Source organism: Pristiophorus japonicus, chromosome 16, assembly GCF_044704955.1.
Source record: "Pristiophorus japonicus isolate sPriJap1 chromosome 16, sPriJap1.hap1, whole genome shotgun sequence".
NCBI classification, from domain to species: Eukaryota; Metazoa; Chordata; class Chondrichthyes; family Pristiophoridae; genus Pristiophorus; species Pristiophorus japonicus.
In genome coordinates this window covers 99,882,740-99,897,629 of record NC_091992.1, presented here as the reverse complement: position 1 = coordinate 99,897,629, position 14,890 = coordinate 99,882,740, and the positions used below count along the sequence as shown (strand labels likewise).

General features: G+C 44.3%; 1 protein-coding gene across 2 annotated transcripts in view; it reads left to right on the top strand.

Moving 5' to 3' along the window:
- Positions 1–14,890, top strand: part of usp43a (ubiquitin specific peptidase 43a) — a 429,860-nt gene that overhangs the window by 334,432 nt on the left and 80,538 nt on the right. The window lies entirely within an intron of this gene.

Sequence of the window (14,890 nt, the reverse complement as noted above, 5' to 3'; positions counted from 1 at the left end):
AATTTCCGATATTTACGCTTGCAAATGTTCTCAAAAATCTTGCGCCGGAAAAAGCAGGCGCATAGCCTACTTTTACAGGCGCAAATGTTTTTTAAAAAAAACACAAACATATAAAAATAAAGTTATTAAAACATATTTTATCATTAAAAATTCTCCTCACAACGGTAAGTTTATTTTTTTTTTAACTTTTTTTTTTAAATGGAGAATTTTTTTTAAAGACATTAATAACTTTAATTTAAATGAATGTAGTGTAATTATTTTCTATTTTTTATTAGTGTTTTGGATGTTTGGGGCTGTGTTTTGGGTGTTTCGGGCTCTATCACAATCATAGTAACAGGAGTTTAGGACCCTGCGGAACTCCTATTACTATGATACTTTACCTGGTTGGCTGCCCAGAGCCATGCGACTCCAGCTCGAGGCCTGCGCATGCGTCGATGTGCACGCGCTGCGAGTCACAGTCGAAGGAGGCCTCAGCATCGGAAAGTCGAACGTGGGCAGCAGCTTAAGGTAGGTGCATATTTTTTCTATAAAATGCCCGTGGGAAGGCCAAAACGGAATTTCAGGGCCAATATTTTGCATAACTGGAAGCTCAAGTTACTTATAGCTTGAATCAATCTTCATTATTTCTCTTTGTCGACCACGAACTTAAAAAAGATTAATTCATAGCCGCATACATAGTCAAGCCTCACATCAGTGAATAAAATCAGGGACACGGGCATTTTTTTTTGGTATTCTAATTTAGTCGAAGGCAGTGTGGTTGAACTGCAGATGACTAAATTCGGAGTGTGATGTGAAGGCTTTGTGATTGGAATGTAATCACATTTTTCATTCCATCCAAATATGATAAGATTTATATCCATTTGTAAATAGAGCTAGATACAATCATTTATTTTAAATGAAAACTCAAAACCTTGCCATTCTAATTTTCAATCATGGAATGAAGATGTTCTGTTATGAAGGGGAAGTCTTGTTTGACAAATTTGCTGGAATTCTTTGAGGATGTAATTCTTTGAGGATAAAGGCGAACCACTGGATGTGGTGTATTTGGACTTCCAGAAGGCATTTGACAAGTTGCCACATACAAGGTTACTGCACAAGACAAAAGCTCACGGGGTTGGGGGTAATATATTAGTTAGCCAATCCTCCATCCATGCTATCAGAAAACAGAAAGTCGGGATAAATGGTTCATTCTCAGGTTGGCAATCATTAACTAGTGGGGTGCTGCAGGGATCAGTGCTGGGACCCCAACTATCTACAATCTATATTAATGACTTGGATGAAGAAACTGAGTGTAACGTAGCCAAGTTTGCTGATGATAGAAAGATGGGAGGAAAAGCAATGTGTGAGAAGGCACAAAAAACCTGCAAAAGGACATACAGGCTAAGTGAGTGGGCAAAAATTTGTCAGATGGAGTGTAATGTTGGAAAGTGTGAGGTTCTGCACTTTGGCAGAAAAAAATCAAAGAGCAAGTTATTATTTAAATGGAGAAAGACTGCAAAGTGCTGCAGTACAGTGGGAACTGGGCCAATGGAATCTTGACCTTTATTGCAAAGGGGATGGAGTATAAAAGCAGGGAAGCCTTGCTAGTTATACAGGGTATTGGTGAGGCCACACCTGGAATACTGTGTATAGTTTTGGTTTCCATATTTAAGAAAGCATATACTTGCTTTGGAGGCAGTTTAGAGAAGGTTCACTCGGTTGATTCCGGAGATGAGGGGGTTGACTTATGAGGAAAGATTGAGTAGGTTGGGTCTCTACTCATTGGAATTAAGAAAAATGAGAGGTGATCTTATCCAAACGTAATAGATTATGAGGGGGCTTGACAAGTTGGATGCAGAGAGGATGTTTCCACTGATAGGGGAGACTAGAACTAGGGGGCATAATCTTGGAATAAGGGGCCGCCCATTTAAAACTGAGATGAGGAGGAATTTCTTCTGAGTTATAAATCTGTGGAATTCACTGCCTCAGAGAGCTGTGGAAGCTGGGTCATTGAATAAATTTAAGACAGAGATAGACAGTTTCTTAACCGATAAGGGATTATGGGGAGAGGGCAGGGAAGTAGACCTGAGTCCATGATCGGATCAGCCATGATCGTATTAAATGGCGGAGCAGGCTCGAAGGGCCATATGGCCTGTCGCCTGTTCCTATTTCTTATGTTCTTATGTTATTGGCAAACTGACACTGTTGCATTTGTGAGCGATTTCTCTTTTTAGATATTAATTCCTTCCTCAACAATGATCTCCAAGTAAAGAATCCTCTAGGAATGAGTGACCATAATATGGTTGAATTTCAAATTCAATTGGAGGATGAGAAAGTTGGATCTCTAACCAGTGCCCTAAGCTTAAACTTAGGAGACTACAAAGGTTTGAAGACAGAGTTGGCTAAAGAGGACTGGGAAGATAGATTCCAGAGTGGGACGGTTGATGAGCAGTGGCAGACATTGAAGGAAATATTTCATAACTCTCAACAGAAATATATTCCAATGAGAAGGAAAGATTGTAAGAGAAGGGATAACCATCCGTGGCTAACTAAGGAAATAAGGGATGGTATCAAATTGAAAACAAAGGCATACAATGTCGCCAAAACTAGTGGGAGGCCAGAGGATTGGGAAACTTTTAAAAACCAGCATAGAACGACAAAATAAATAATAGAGAGGGAAGATAGATTATGAAAGTAATATAAAAAGCATGAAATATAAAAACAGATAATAAGAGTTTCTACAGGTACATGAAAAGGAAAAGAGTGGCTAAAGTAACTGTTGGTCCCTTAGAGGATGAGACTGGGGAATTAATAACGGGGAACAGGCAAATGGCAGAGACTTTGAACAAATATTTTGTATCGGTCTTCACAGTAGAAGACACTATAAACATCCCAATAGGGGATAATCAAGGGGTGTGAGGGAGGGAGGAACTTAATACAATCACTATCACTAAAGAAGTAGTACCCGGTAAAATAATGGGATTAAAAGCGGACAAGTCCTCTGGACCTGATGGCTTGCAACGTAGGGTCCTTAAAGAAGTGACTGCAGAGATAGTGGATGCATTGGTTGTAATCTACCAAAATTTCCTGGATTCTGGGGAGGTCCCAGCGGATTAGGAAACTGCAAATGTAACGACCTTGTTTAAAAAAAGGAGGCAGACAGAAAGCAGGAAACTATAGACCAGTTAGCCTAACACCTGTCATTGGGAAAATACTGGAGTCCATTTATTAAGGAAGCAGTAGCAGGACAGTTGGGAAAAGCAGAGTCAGCATGGTTTTATGAAAGGGAAATCATGTTTGATAAATTTGCTGGAGTTCTTCGAGGATGTAATGAGCAGGGTGGATAAGGGGGAACCAGTGGATGTGATGTATTTGGATTTCCAGAAGGCATTCAATAAGGTGCCACATAAAAGGTTCCTGCACAAGATAGAAGTTCACGGTGTTGGGAGTAATATATTGGCATGGATTGAGGATTGGCTAACTAACAGAAAACAGAGTCGGGACAAACGGGTCATTTTCCGATTGGCAAACAGTAACTAGCGGGATGCCGCAGGGATCAGTGCTGGGGCCTCAGCTATTTACAATCTATATTAACGACTTGGAAGAAGGCAGTTGGCGGCGGGTGGCTGGATGGATGGGAACGAGCGGGCGGCAGCGGCGGAGGACATCGTGGGTTTTTTAAAAGCGAGAAAGCCTAACTCTATAAAGAGAATCAAGGAGGCTTCATAACTACAGGCGGGCGAAGTAAAAGCGGGCAGAATGCTGAGGCGACGGGAAGAAGAATTGAAGGGAAAGCGGGTTTTGCGGGGAGGGGAAGGGAGAGCGAGAGAGGAGATGGCGGGGAGGCGAATCGGAATTGTCTGGCCGAGGCGGTGCGGGGTATTTGCGGCACGGGTAGACGAGATTATGGGAAAAGGAGGCAGCGGCGGGGTATTATGGAGGGGGGGTGGCGGGGAGATTGTCGTCGGTTGAGTGAAGAGGTGTTCGGGGGCCGCCATTTTATGTCAGGAGGGAGTGGGGTTGGACCGGCTGCCATTTTGGGTCCTGGCTGCCATTTTGCGAACCTTTGCGCAATAGTGGATTCATTTTCCAAAATGAATTAAGCCAGTAATTCCCAAGGAGAAACACACAACAAACCTTTTTGAGGGTTGCTCTCCGTGTTTGGAAGCCTGTGGGTTTAGTTTTTGGCGAGGGAAGGGGCGGGCATATTTTGACTTTGTGGAGTCAACTGGAGTTTGGGGAGAGGGAGCAAAAAACATGTCTTCCCAAAAGTTAAATGTTTGTTGTGATGGCCTGCTAATGTGCTGTAAGGCTCATGATTTAATAAACTGGTCAGTCAGGGAAGGAGAGGTGGGAAGAGGCTTTAAGGAGGAAGAGGGGCTACTCGGCAAATACCCCAAATATAGTAAATGCCCCAAGTCAGATGAGACGGGCTGGCGTGACGTGAAGATTTTTAAACAAGGAGCCAAAAGTGTCGTGTGAAGTTGGGGGGGGATTTTGCTCCACGTTGAAACCCTCGAAGTTGTGCCCAGGAAAAGCCACTTTTCCCTTTTTTAAAAAATCTCTGCTGAAACTAATTTGTGCCAATTAGCCGCAGAATTAAAAAGAAAAGCGCACTTGTGTTGGACTACTTTGGCCATTGTGGGCAGAGACTGTGTTTGTTCTGGAGGTGCGATGCCCAGTTTGTGGAAGGTTTGAGCGGTGAAGGACTGTGTGTGTGACCTGTGTGAGAAGCATGGGGGGAGTGGTGGGGGGAATTTCCCCCCCCCCCCCCGAACCCACCCCGATGAAACGCGTTGGATGTCTTCACAAGGGCGAGGTTAAGCTTGAAGAATGTCCTCAGGAGGAAGGGGTTTTTGGATAGGAAGAAGGCCTGGAGCCCCCCTGCTGATGTGTGAGGTATCCCCAGTCCAGGTGAAGAGTCTCTGGAGGAAGGGAAGGCTTTGTGTGGAAAGAAAGCTCGGGCAGGCGGAAGAAGAGATGCGGGGTTGAAATCTGCTGGACCAATCAGATAGAAAAGAGTGGAGAAGAAAAGCAAGGCTGGTTTGTATGTTCCGAGCCCTGTAAAGTTGTCAAAATCTTCTTGCACGGTTCATTTGGGAGTCCTGGGGCAGGCAACAGTGTTGGGTTTTATTTTTCAGGCCTCTTGATTCTGTAAACAGTTCCAATGTTAGAAACTTTCTGCAGCCAGATGACACGGCTATGTCCTGCTTTCGAGGGAGCACTGATGTGAAGTTTTGCATCGCACCCAGTTGCTTTGCTCTTCGTATTTTCTTTGATTTACCCAAATAGGTTGAGGTTCAATATTCTTGTATGCAAATCTGATGTATGCGTTCAGCACACCATGACACGAATAAGAAACTAAGGTTCATTTCTCAACAGCTATGTGCACTTTTGGACTTCAAAACGTTTCTGGTAAATTTATTCATTCCAGCATCTTGACTTCTGGTTAGATCTGTATGATCAGCTGCAGTGAGGAGAGGGGGCATGATTAAATCTTTCTTTGGTTTACGCCTGCTGCAAGAAAGTTTAGACTCCAGTTTTAAAGTGTGCCTGCTTTGTAAAGTATATTTCATGGTTTGGGCCAGTGCAACATTCAGTTGCTTATGGGCTTTAAGCCAGGTTTGAGACGGTGGTGGTGTGTGGAGTTGAAACTTGGGAGAGTTAGACCAGACTGTTATTTGGGCTTTAAGCCTACATTGCATTGACCTGCCTAGGGCTTTATGCCTACATTATTCAAAGATTTGAGGGGGGCTGTAAATATCCGTTTGGACTGGCTTTGAGCATCTCCTAAAGCATGGTTTTATGCCTGCGATGCAGTTTTAATTTAAACTGCTGATGCATGTAGCTGGGCTTTATGCCTGCAATTAACAAAATTATCTGGAGGGTAGTTGCCGATTTTAAACTGCCTGGGCGTTATGCCTTAATGCACTGAGGTTTCAGTATAAACTTCTGTTCTACTTGTATATGGGCTTTATGCCTGTAGTATAGAACAGCAGGAGAGCAACAGCAGCGAAGAGGGCGACTGGGTTGGACGTCACCAAGATCATGGTCACTGATTGGAGCGTGGGCAGATACTGCAGGAGTGGCGAGGTCGGGGTGAAGGAGCTACGAGAGATTGTATAGGGACGTGATCGGGGCCTAGAAGAGGCGAGGGCCCTGGGGCAGCACGGGCCAGCCCACACTGCGATATGTGTGCGCGCTAGATCCGTGCAGCAGAGCTGGTCTCCAGTCGTCTTGGATAACCCTTGCCACTGGACCAAGACCGAGCTGTGTCAAGCCCGTGTGGTGGCTGGTGTGCAACGGCCACCACACGTTAAAAAATTCCACGCACAGGCATCTTCCACCCTTCAAGATTTATTTCGGGACCTGGAATATTAGGTCCTTCGTTGAAACACCTGTGAACTTTTTGGCGTGGAAGCAAGTCATCCTCGACTCGAGGGACTGCCTATGCTGAGCAGGGTCTATATTAATGACTTGGATGAAGGGACCGAGTGTAATGTAGCCAAGTTTGCTGATGATACAAAGATGGGTGGAAAAGCAAATTGTGAGGAGGACACACAAAATCTGCAAAGGGATATTGACAGGCTAAGTGAGTGGGCAAAAATTTGGCAGATGGAGTATAATGTGGGAAAATGTGAGGTTATCCACTTTGACAGAAATAATAGAAAAGCAAATTATAATTTAAATGGAGAAAAATTGCAAAGTGCTACAGTACAGAGGGACCTGGGGGTCCTTGTGCATGAAACACAAAAAGTTAGTATGCAGGTACAGCAAGTAATCAGGAAAGCAAATGAAATGTTGGCCTTTATTGCAAGGATAGTGTATAAAAGCAGTGAAGTCCTGCTGCAACTGTACAGAGTATTGGTGAGACCACACTTGGAGTACTGCGTGCAGTTTTGGTCTCTGTATTTAAGAAAGGATATATTTGCATTGGAGGCTGTTCAGAGAAGGTTCACTAGGTTGATTCTGGAGATGAGGGGGTTGACTTATGAAGGTAGGTTGGGTCTATACTCATTGGAGTTCAGAAGAATGAGAGGTGATCTTATCGAAACATATAAAATAATGAGGGGTTTAACAAGGTGGATGCAGAGAGGATATTTCCACTCATAGGAGAAACTAAAACTAGGGGGCATAGTTTCAGAATAAGGGGCTGCCCATTTAAAACTGAGATGAGGAGGAATTTCTTCTCTTGAGGGTTGTGAATCTGTGGAATTCACTGCCCCAGCAAGCTGTGGAGGTTGGGTCTTTGAATATATTTAAGGCGGAGATAGACAGATTTTGAGCCGTAAGGGAATAAAGGGTTATGGGGGCAGGCTGGGAAGTGGAACTGAGTCCATGATCAGATCAGCCATGATCTTATTAAATGGCGGAGCAGGCTCGAGGGGTCACCTGGCCTCCTACTCCTATTTCTTGTGAGATGGCCATCCTTTATTTGTAAGCCTTTCACATATATAGTATACTGGCTGATTTAAAGTAAGTGTCATATTAGTCTGGTAATTTCAAAAAAATCCTGTGTCTCGGCAAACATCCCCATCGATGTTCTTTGAAGCATTTAAGATCTCCTTATTTTTCATAAGAACATAAGAAATAGGAGCAGGATTAGGCCACTTGGGCACCTCGAGCCTGCTCCGCCATTCAATAAGATCATGTCTGATCTAATCTTGGCCTCAGCTCCACTTCCTTGCCTGCTCCCCATAATCCTTGACTCCCTTATTGTTCAAAAATCTGTCTATCTCCACCTTAAATATATTCTGATCCAGCCTCCATAGCTCTCTGGGGTAAAGAATTCCAAAGATTCACGACCCTCTGAGAGAAGAATTACTCCTCATTTCTGTTTTAAATGACCGACCCCCTATTCTGAAACTATGCCCCCTAGTTCTAGATTCCCCCATGAGGGGAAAGATCCTCTCTGCATCTACCCTGTCTAGCCCCCTCAAAATCTTATGTTTCAATAAGATCACCTCTCATTCTTCTAAACTCCAAGGAGTAGAGGCCCAACCTGCTCAACCTTTCTTCATATGACAACCCCTTCCTCTCAGGAATCAACCTCGTGAACCTTCTCTAAAATGCCTCCAATGCAAGTATATACTTCGTTAAATAAGGAGACCAAAACTGTACGCAGTACTCCGTTTTTTAGGTGACTGTCTGATGCCTTCCCCAAGTGATCATTATTTTTGTAATTAGTTAATAGTGGAGTAAATATTGACTTTATGCGACAGTGTGAAACGAGTGATAGCGAATCAGCAATGGAAATAAAAATATAAACGGGCTGCCAATTCACTATCACCCATTTTACACTATCGCACAAAGTCAAAATCTATGCTGGTGAGTCCAGCAAACTATTCTAACATAGGGGCATTCAAGTACACTCTAATGTCTTCACCCAACATGTATATGTCTGCTGTCCAGCAGCTCCTGCTGAAAAACAATCGGGTAAGAAACCGGATTGAGTTTGTTTAAAATTTGGCATGATTATGTTAGCGTCACTCCTCTGACTTGGACTCGTGTGCATCTCCCCATCATTAGAGGCAATGGGCTGGATTTTAGGCTTTTGTATTTTTGGGGTGATACTGGAGGTGGAGCGGGAAGGCTAGCGCCCGGGAATAGTCAATAGTTGTACACCTCCCTTGGCGCTAGGATGGGAAACTCCCGAGCCGGTGCAGGAGTGCTCCGAGAGAGGCCTGGGGGGTTAGGGGGAGGACCTAACCCCCTCCCCCCAACAATAACATTCCCAAAACATTGCCCACGTCGCCACAACACAAATCGCTAAAAAAAAAATTAAAAGAAAAAACAAAGACACTTAGCTTAGGAGTCCATTGCTCATCTCTTCGCCGACGGGATGGTAGGACCATCCTGATTTCCCAGGCTGCTCCGCGCCGCCGCAAACCTAGACCCGAGGATTGCTGCGGGGCACAGAAGACCTCACCGTCACCACTGCCACCACTCCGGGGCAAAAAACTCCAGGGCGGAGCACAGGAGACTTCAACTACCTTGGACTCGTGCTTTGGCATTCCCTCTCTAGCTTTCCATCTCTGCCCTTTCCTCTCTTCCTTTAAGACCCTTGTTGAAACCCTTTTTGTCCGTGCTTTTGGTCATCTCTCCTAATATGTCCTTCATTGGCTTGGCATCCAATTTGATTCCCCTATACGTTTATGAAGTGCCTTGAGATATTTTTCTATATTAAAGAGGCTATACAAATGGAAGTGGTAGCAGTGGCTGTACTATGCCCACGGAATTGCAGACTACTAAGTCCTGTGAATGTTGTGTACTGATCCTCTCAAGTTGTTTGTTCGTTTTTGTTTCTCAGAGTCTTTAATATGATTTGTGTTTTGGGTTGACTATTTGAAATGGGGAAAGCAGGCTGACTATAATGTGGGGAAATGGTGCAGTGCAAGAGATCTGGTATATTGTCTATTCCATTAAGTGAATAGAGTACTAACAAGACTCCAGTAGAGACCCTTAAATTCTGATTATTTTAGAACACTTGAGCGTATACTTGCATACTTGTATCCCAACTTACAGTCACTCCACTGGAATGTGCCATTTCTCTTTTATGTGCATCACTGTTTTAGCAATATGCAGACAAGCAAATGGAATTATAAAGCGAATTGGGCGTGAGATAGGATATGATTTGCGGATGAATGGGGGAATGCCAAGATCCGTTTGATTGCCACTTTCTTTTGACATTGGCTGTTTTTAGTACTAAGAATAAATACATTCATTTTATGTGTGCTCATATACACAGAGTCAGAAACAAAGATGAAGTCTGCAGTTTCTAAATGGCATTGTTCTGTAGCCTGTATTAAAGTGTTCTAATAGTACGTACAAGAAATTATACACCAGGGCTATACTCTTCAGGGAATTATGTCGGATGCAGCAGAGTGCATTTCTGGACCGCATGTTTGTTTTAATGTAGTTTAGGGCTAGATGCCAAGCTGTTGGAGAGAGATGCCTGCTGGAATATTTTGTCCTGAGTTTTAGTGTCATACAAACCTGCACATTCTACAAAATAAATAACCCTGCATTCTCGCACAAGCATTCTTTCAGCACCTGTTTTTATCATTTCAAAACAGCCAGCTTCATTTGGACAGCGATTTAAATATCTTGCATTTTTGATGCTCTTCTCTTCACTGCACTGCAATGTGCGCTCAGCTGCAGGTTTCTAAAGAGTTGACCAAGGAGAGGGGTTATCAGAGTATGCCCTGCAAATGGACAATAATTGCAGCAATTTACTCAATTATTCAAATCCTGAATTTGTTCATGTGTGACCCTACCATTACTAAAATTTGTATCTGTGGTTCACCTTTGAACTTGCAACGCCAGTCAAAAGTGTGAACATAGGACCTCAATTTGTGTTCTGACTGATCAATGTCCGCCACATAATACTATCAGTCCCCAAAAGCTGTAAGGAAGTTAAACTACTAGTAAACATTTAAACGTTAAGGTTTGATTCAAAAGCAGCCACACAACAGTATGGGAGGCCTTGTCCTGCAGAAGCCTGGACCTGGATTTAAGAGTAGAATCTTTCTTCTGATGAATGGAAATTAGATTAATAAGGAATCAGAGGTATCAGTCTTTGAGGTCTGATTGATTCACTTAAAAAAAAAAACTGTGCCTGTGGGCAAAAGCACTTCAAAAGTAGACCCATGATGTTATCAGCCTTTAAGAACAAACTTTTAGTTCAACTCTTTATTTGGGAAGCAGCCAAAATGTGGGGTCAAGGGTTGTGCTATAATTGAGGAGTGATGTCAGTCACAACTTTTAAAAGTTCTTGACCGCCATTGCAAAGTACAAATGCTGAGAGTGTAAGCGTTTATTGTCTGCTGTTCTCATGAGATTGCTTAAGTTGGTTAGTACGTTATCCACATTTTGGTACAGAACGAGGTTAGTTGAAAGTCAATACCAGCATTTACAATATTGACAGTTTGCCGATAGTGCTGTCAACAAATAATTTGGCTCTCTTTTTCAGAAATTCTAGTAATGTAATTGGCCAGATTTTCAGATAATACCAAGCTAGAAGCAGCAGTGGAATCAAAGCGGGTAGCCCCAAAACTGCAGAATGAGTTGAACAAGAAATGTAAGTGGATTGCATAATGGCAGATGAAATTTAATGCAGATAAGTGCAAAATGCTGTAGGTAGGAAGGAAAAATGGGCGATAGACATGAAAGGAGTTGAAATAGCTAAGGATGAAGTTGAAAGACACCTAGGTGTCCTTATAAACACACTGCTTAATATGTCCAATGCAGAGCAGCAATCAACGAAGCTGGCAGAATATAGTAGAATAGAAGGCAGAGAATCCAATAATCAAACTGAACCCTTCCCTAGTCAAACCAGAGTGTTTTGTATCCCTTTTTGGTCACTGAGAAACAAAGGAGACATTCAAGTGCTGGAGGCAATGTAGAGAAATGCCATGAAGCTTATCCCTATTACAAGGGATCTGAGTTATGAGGAAAGATTGGCGAAACTTGGACTTTTCAGCCTGGACAGGAGACATCTTATAGGATCATAGAATGATGCAGGAGGAGGTTGTTTAGGCCATTGTTCCTGTGCTGGCTCTTTGGTAGAGCTATCCAATGAATCCCACTCTCCTGCTCAAGTATTTAGCCAATTCTCTTTTGAATGTTACTTTTGAATGAAGCTGCTTCCACCACCTTTTCAGGCAGTGCCTGCCAAATCACAGTAACACACAGTGTAAAAATAGATTTCCTCATGTCGCTCTGGTTCTTTTGCCAATGATCTGAAATCTGGGTCCTCTGGTTACCGACCCTTTTGCCACTGGAAGCTGTTTCTCCATATTTACTCTCTCAAACCATTCATGATTTTGAACACCTCTATCAACTGCACTGCCCTCATCAACCCTCTCCGTTATTTCATCAAAGAACTCGATCATGTTAGACAAACAAGATTAGCCTTGAACAAATCCGTTTTGACTTTCATTTATTAGTCCACACTTTTCCAGATAGGAGCAGGAGTAGGCCATTCAGTCCCTCGAACCTGCTCCGTCATTCAATGAGATCAAGGCTGATCTGTGAGCTAACTTCTTATAGCCACCCTTGGCCCATATCCCTTAATACCGTTGGCTATCAGAAAGCTATCGGTCTCCGATTTAAAATGAACAATTGATCATCTAGTGTCAATTGCCGTTTGCGGAAGAGAGTTCCAAACTTCTGCCACTCTTTGTGTGTCGAAGTGTTTCCTAATTTCACTCCTGAAAGGTTTGGCTCTAATTTTTAGACTATACCCCCAGTCCTAGAATTCCCAACCAGTGCAAATACTTTCTGTCTACCCTATCTGTTCCCCTTGCTATCTTAATTTTGTCCTGGATTATTATTGCTAAAAGTTTCCCAACCACCAACATTTGGAAACATTGTGCGCCGCCCAGGATCGAGCCCAGTTTACAAGAATGGAAATCTTACATGATACCATTAAACCAGTGTAGGATTAGGATCACAGGTCACACACACATACCTAAAGGGTTTTAGGATTTGTAAGGTATGTTATTAAAAAGCTACAGTTTTAAAGCATAATCAGATACTACATATGGTTAAGATAAGTATAGACATGCAACCCGTGACAGTTGAGAGTGGTCTATGCAGAGCAAAACGACCGGATGGATGGACAGACACGCACAGCGAGGCAGAGCGGTGGTCTCGGATTGGTGGATCCCTGCATCGATCACCACTGTTGGGTTGTTCCTCGAGCTGTAAGAGGTGTTAGACCGTTAGTCAGCATTGATCCACCTCAGAGGTTAAGACATTACCAAGGTGTTAGGCTATTCAGCCAGCATTAACCCACCCTGAGAAAGCCTCCGCCCCTGACTGCCTGCTTTCCCCTCTCGGTCACCCATTTCTATACTTTATTTCGATGGGCTGGTTGGATAACTGGTGTCAATTATCTTCCACCCATCCTATAGTCCAGTGTGGAGGTCCCAACCTGCGAGAGCCCACCAGCGGCTGGTCGGGGCCCTAAAAGGAGCGGAGGTGCAGCGGCTCGGGAGCAGCGTGGAGGCATACCACTACAAGGTGCAGTGCGAGCTGGTGCAGGAGGGCGACGACTGGATTGGACGTCACCAAAATCAAAGTCGCTGATTGGAGCGTGGGCAGGTGCAGCAGGAGAAGTGGCGAAGGAGCGGTGAGAGATTGCAGAGTGACGTGATTGGGGCCACGGAGAGGTGTGAGTTCAGGGCCCAGGGACAGAACGGGCCAGCCCACATTACAACATGTGTGCGCACTAGCTCCGTGCAGCAGAGCTGGTCTCCAGTCGTCTTGGTTAACCCTTGCCACTGGAACAAGACCTAGTTCTGTCAGGCCTGTGTGTGGTGCCTGGTGTGCAACAGCCACCACACGTTAAAATAAATCTATGCACAGGCATCTTCCACCCTTCGATATGTAGTTCAGGACCTGGAATGTCAGGTCCTTCATTGAAACACCTGTGAACTAACTCATCCCTTTTTGGTGTGGAAGCAAGTCATCCTCGACACAAGGGACCGCCGAAGAAGAGGAGTCCAATTACTAGGGAGAGGGTATCTCTGACAGTCCCTTCCCATCGAGCTGACAGGGGTTTCTTCCTTATCTCTGCTGAATGTCTTGTTATCTTTCTTAAGGACACTTTATTGCCTTCCTGGTGCCATACTGTCTGACTTCGAATCTCCCTCGGAGTAATTTATTTATTCCACCGCTCTGTGCTGGTCCTCCCTTATCAATTTAATGTCCAGGGATGTTTGTCCTTCTGTTAGCCTGCCCTTATCTAAGGTGACATTTCTGTTGGCCATTTCCCAGCTTTTTGTAATTTGCATTTCCTTCGGATTTAAATCCCTACTTTTCGATTTAACTATTTCTTACATTCCCTACTTTGAGAAGGAAATAGCCTTATTGACTTCTCTCAACCTATTTTTGACCACACTAGCTAATTCCAAGTTATCTGCTTTTTGCTTTCTCCATTAGTTAGCAGGGAGACTCAGAAATGAAGATTTCACCCTTTCTTACAGTCCATTCCTTTTGAGGGGGAGGAGCAACCTCTGACCCCTTACTCAAATACAATTCACTGTTCCGGTGTTCCAATTCTGGCCCGTCTGGGGTATCCTATGTTTCTTCTATCTTTCCTGATCTTAACCCACCTGGCGGGGGGTCTCGACGTTGCTTCGGATATTGGGGCCGAAATTGAGGGTCACTAAAAGACCTGTTACTGCCCGTTTGCAGCAGCCATGCATCGGAATCCTGTGGCCACCACTTTGGGGTCAACTGGCTGACACGAACCAAATTCAGGTCGGGGATTTTTCGGCCTGGACCCGATACCGCCCAATGTTGTTGACCGCCGCAAACACGTCATCAGAATGCACATCGCCGCTTTCCCTTACCTTAAAAGTGCACCGACCTAAATTCAGGTCGAGAACTCGTTGCCCTGCCGCGTGGTGTCCCCGACAGCTTTCTCTGTCGGTGCACCTTTTACGCGAGTGCGGCCTGACAGCGCGGCGGCCCTTCAAGGGGAGGACCCACTGCCGCAGCCATAATGTATTCATTTTTGCCGGCCGACTTCCCGATCGGCTCGAGAGGCAGTGCCCCCGGGTTTGGCCGGGCCGCCAACGGGCAACCTGGCACTCTTTCTTGGATACTAGGCTGCTGGCCTGGCCGAAACCCTCCCTGGTGGCCCAGTGGCTGAAGATAAAAAAGTGACAATGCTCTTCCCTTTAACGGACGTTCACACGCTGTGATGTCACCACTACTCCATTGCTGATTGACAGTGGCAGAGTCCCGGTCCCCACCCAAATTCAGCCCCTTCCTGTCTAAATCCCACCTCCACTATGATCGATTTCCATTGGGATTTTGGAAAAGTCCTGAAAATCGCTCATCCGACCACATCATGGATCCGTGCGGTAAGTACATTAAAAAAAATCATAAGTGTGCTAGC